A 5220-nucleotide genomic window follows, 5' to 3' on the forward strand; every position below is an offset into this window, starting at 1 on the left:
TTTATATTACAGCATTTTACAAATGCGGAAGTAAAACCTGTCGGGCGGGGCGATGAGAAAGTTACGTCGCCCAACCGATGTATGAAATTTTAATCGAGACGTAACGCTTGAACGAAGGTGTGTCAATTTTAAGTGACAAGTTTTACGTGGCAATAAACAAGAAAAAAAGATCAATCATTTTATATAATAAACGCGAAAATCTGGTTACTTTATTTACGAATGTAAATAATTCTAAAATTAAATAGATCTTAAATTTGGAAAATACAGTGTTTTCATAGAAAGAAATGTCAAGGTATCAATATAAATCTTTTAATAAATTACAAGAAAAATGTCTTTTATAATTTAAATTTCAGAGAAATAAAAGTATATTCCAAATCTTATTTTTCTCATAGTTTTAATTAAGTAGAACTTAATTAACAGGATCTCAATCAATTAATTGACTATTAGTTAAAAATAATTGGAATTAAGAAGTAAGAATTGGAATTAATGAAGATGACGTTTATCCACAATAAAACTATTGTTATATAAGAAATTCATCATTCTTTATAAAGATATAAAAGATTTCAATTTTCTTGAAATTCTTTAAAAAAAATTCTTTCAATTTCACTAATACATTTCGATAAGTAAAGATAGTGTTCCTAATTAATTGGCGCTGATTATCGCATCATTTTTTATATAAATATTTTTTATCAATAAAATAAAGGATGACTTATTGTACAAATAAGGATATTCAAATGTTGTTCAAATAAGGATATTCAAGTACAATTCAGCAAATGTAAATGTTGGTGCGGTGTTATATTCACAGTATATAGTTACAGTAATACTTTCGACCTTTGCTTATGCTTCCTCGGCTGTACGTTGACGTTTAATGAAGCGAATGAAACTATGAGGTTCTTTATATAATCAAGTATAGAACCCCCACTCTAATATTGTTAGTAAGAATTATACTAGAATAATTAAACAATATTTATATTTTCCAAGTTTGTTAATATAAGTATGAAATTAGTAAAGTTTTATAAATATTAGAATTGTATTCAAATATGCAAATTTTACAATAGAATATATATTTATATCAATTTATAAGTAATTTTTCTATTTTTAGAAGGATTCACACAAGATGTATTAAAAAATTATACGTCATATACGATTATTAGCAAAGATTGCGATGATCTTTAAATATTTAGACTTTTAATGTTTTAGATCATAAATTATGATATTATAAACTGATTTTGGGAACACTTTATAAAAGAACGGAAATATTGATTTATTAGATTACGCACACATTTTTATTTCACAAGAGATTGATGAATAAAACGATTTCAATTCTCATGAAAGTACGTGCTGTCATACATATTTATATTGACGCATCTTAGAAACATAAATATTATTTGTTTACTTTGGCCCAATTATGAAGAATATTCATCATTGAAAACTTTTTATTACATATTATTACACATACTTAAAGAAGTTACGGTTTCATTTAGTCACTTTATTATTTATTGGTTAATGTTTGGCTGAGGATTTAAATAAAAATTAGTACTATAAATAGTTATACACTGTAATATAATACATTTATGAATAATCATATTGCGAATATTTTATCTCACAGACATTTACACTTGTCGGCGTACTGACTCAAGAATAGCATAAAGCATTGGTTACAAATTGATTCCGCAGCATTGATTTACACCTTGTGTTGTTTTATAGCCAACATTGAATTTCAATATTGAGCCAGTGGATATTTCTTCTTTACTAGATATCATTATTTAATTGCAATTATATAATAAATCGTTCAATCAATATATTAAATTTATTGCATAATTACAATTTCTAGTGATTGTATATGTAATTAGTAACAATATTCTCTGACAGAAATTATAATATCTCAATGAATAGTCAAGGCTCTGACTAAATCAGGTAAAAACATAAAATGTACATTTTATGTTTTTACCAATAAATTTATCGTACACGACTAACTAGTGTTGGCTTTCATCTTTATATCTGATTTATAATATTTCAGTTTTTATCTAATATTCGTATGGTATTATACATATATTATAGTGTATTTGCATTCAATTTATAAGTGTTGTTGACTTTAATATGTAATCAATGTATATCAATGCTACGGGAAACTGGAATATTCTATTTATTTCATTGGTTTCAATTGGTTTTTATTAATTCATTTACAAGAGAGAAACAAGAATGTTTTTAAGCACCAAGTATATGAAAAGAATATTACAAATATTTTGATATCTGATTGTCCCCATTCCTTAATTAATTGTTAATGTTTGACTTGCCTATTAATTTATGATCCCACTGGAATTTACTTTACATTCAAATACGATTGTTACTTTGCAAGAGAGAGTTTAGAACTCTAGTTATTAATAATTTTATCTTCACACTTTGTACACTTCCGGAGGTGTTCTCACCCGTGTAATAGATCGAGTTACCCGACTTATTTAACCGTAATTACTCGCATTTGTAAGCGAAATATTACGACACAAAACAGAAAAATTTAAATATAAAATATTATAGATGTCCTCTTTTTATTTATAAAAATGAAATATAATAATAATTATAAAACTCACATAATTACAAAAAAGAAGATATAGAAAATTAACTTCTAACTGAATCATTCAATTTCTTATTTAATTAGATTATTAATTAGAAATAATTTTTAATTTTTTTCGAAATTTTGTTCTACTTAATTTTGTCATTTGTTTTTTGGAAATTTATGTTTTCTTATTTTAAGAATGAAAAACTTTAAAAATAACAAAATGACTTCCATTGACGATTATTATTTCACAAACACAGAAAGAAAAGAGAGATTATGTATCTTGATTCGAGATTTCACCGTTTTTAATAAAGATGACTTTTCATCGATTTTTATCCTTTTCATAGAAATAGAAAAGAATGCAAAGAGAAAATAACGGGAATAAGTAAAAAATGCTTTTATTGCAATTATTTTAGACTTTAATTATTTATGAAATAACTATATAATTAAAAAAACGAAACAAATAATAATAAGATAATATAAGTTTCTAGACTTGTACAATCTAAAGTACAAAAAATTTGGAAAAGTATTTGTATTTTAATGTACTTGTTTATTTTTATTTTTCTAATGATATTTTAACACTTTCGATAGTTTTTTTAATATATTTCTCATACATATATTATTTAGTTACTTTATTTTTACTTATTATATCATTTCCAAAATGTCTTAATTTTTTTTCGAAACTTTTAAAAAATGTATTTATTGAACGTCTTTGATTAAATCGGATTATGTTTTTGCTGTGTATATATACTATATATAATTGCACATCATTATCCTGATGAAGCGTACAATAAGATGCTCCATAGCAGTAAGCTCCTTTGTCTGTTTATCTATATTGCATGGTTGAATAGTGGAAAGTTAAAGGAAAAAGGAACGACACAGGAAAGGGCGTGATTCGCTTTCTGTTAGCGGCAGCTTTCCGCAGGCTGATCTTCCGGAATGATCGACAGATCAGATTAATAGAGTTTCATGCTTAATTATACATTCCCATCCTATCATGCATCTTGCGTTTAATTAAAATGCGATCTTGATTCTATACTATACTACCCCGCAAGATATATTGGAGAGTACATCTTGCTTCCTTAACAATTACGATCTACAATTACGCTTTCCTCGCAATTGCGCTGCAAAAATTTCAATATCATGGGCTTCACACGTCGGTGCACCTAGTTTTTTCTTCTGCGTTTTGAACGAAAAAGATAAGGAACGATTGCAAAAGTTTTTATTCTCTATGATGTAGGAGAATATGAGATTCACTTAAATTAACTATAAATTAATTAATCAAGAAATCTTTTCTTTCTCCTAATTATCTCAGTAACTACTATAAATCTCACGAAGATTTTAATATCACGTAATAACTTTGCAACATTCCCAGTTAGAAATGAGCCTTTAATGTTGAAAGAATGTTATAAAAGAATGTTTTGTGTGGTGCTATCTATCAATAAGCTTATTTTATTTTATTATTAATTGCAGAGCCTTTATTATTGTTTGACTTTTTCAAGTCTAGTTTTTATATTTTATGAAACTCAAAACAATATTTATTAAGATCTGAAATTGCTATATTCAGTCAAATTTAAGGCATTAATTATATATACATATATATGTAATTATATTTTCTATGACTCATCTTGTTAGTGAATATAAGAATAAAATGTATATTTATTTGATTTTATACAAGTTAGATTTCTTTCCAATAATTCTTTATCGTTATTAAAATTCACTGACAGTGCACTCAAATATACTTTTAATTAACAAATGATAGTAATAGCACACAAAAGTTTGTTATATTATTTTAATAAATTGATGGACTTCTGAACAGGTGCATCCTGCAGAAAAAGTGCGATGATGCAGACGCGAGGAGTCTCCCACTACCTTGAAGAGGACCGAATCCACTTCATCTGGTGGAGGCAACTTTCAGCGGAATACGCTATATAAGAGAGTGACATGTCGGCTGGCCAAGATAAAGCACGCGTGTGTTGTTGTTAATCTTTTGCAGTATTTTATCCGTATTGAATTGAACTGTCCTAGTATTTTCGTCAGTGACAGGTAAGTGAGCTTTATAAATCAGTGAAACTTCAATGAAATATATTTTGAAGAACTAAGAGATTCTAGTCATACATCATGTTGTATTGTGTTGATTGTTATTTGTTTTTAATAAAGATACTCGAAAAAAATTTGGATTCTTTAAATTTTGTTTATATAAATTACAATTGTGTTAATATGTATAAATTGAAACTGTAAAAATATGAAAATAAAACTTAGGTTCAATTCCACAACTTACGGTTAACTCATAACCGAGGGGGATTCAATTTATTCATTGTCTCTTTCTAAGTTTAGAATTAGAAAAAGATGAGAAACAGTTAAATGTCGGTTAAGAATTGACAATGAGTTGTGAAACTGGACCTTAATAGTTTTGAATGCAATATCATTTATACACACATTTATATTTATTTAAATTTATTTAATTTTGTTATATTTTTCTATATTCAATAATTAATTTATTAAAGTTAAAAAAAAATTATTTTTTTATGTCTATTTATATTTATTTATTCTTTTATTTATTAATATACGTATTTGAATTTATCTGTATAAATAATTATTTTGTAATTATGTCTAATTTATTAATGTAATAATTACTTGTTTTTATTATATATTTATTATATTTA

The 5220-nt window shown here is 25.7% G+C and overlaps 2 protein-coding genes across 3 annotated transcripts in view; both read left to right on the forward strand.

The window, feature by feature from the left end:
- Positions 1–4443, forward strand: part of LOC108687274 (U4/U6 small nuclear ribonucleoprotein Prp31) — a 12873-nt gene extending 8430 nt beyond the window's left edge. The window contains exon 9 of the mRNA XM_018192965.1: positions 4374–4443. The gene's annotated coding sequence lies outside the window, so the exon portion shown is untranslated. The remainder of the gene's footprint in view (positions 1–4373) is intronic.
- Positions 4444–4504: 61 nt separating this feature from the next.
- Positions 4505–5220, forward strand: part of LOC108687275 — a 9015-nt gene continuing 8299 nt past the window's right edge. For both annotated transcript variants that reach the window (XM_018192966.1, XM_018192968.1), the window contains exon 1: positions 4505–4600. The gene's annotated coding sequence lies outside the window, so the exon portion shown is untranslated. The remainder of the gene's footprint in view (positions 4601–5220) is intronic.

This window comes from Atta colombica, unplaced genomic scaffold (genome assembly GCF_001594045.1).
Source record: "Atta colombica isolate Treedump-2 unplaced genomic scaffold, Acol1.0 scaffold203, whole genome shotgun sequence".
Taxonomy (NCBI): domain Eukaryota; kingdom Metazoa; phylum Arthropoda; class Insecta; order Hymenoptera; family Formicidae; genus Atta; species Atta colombica.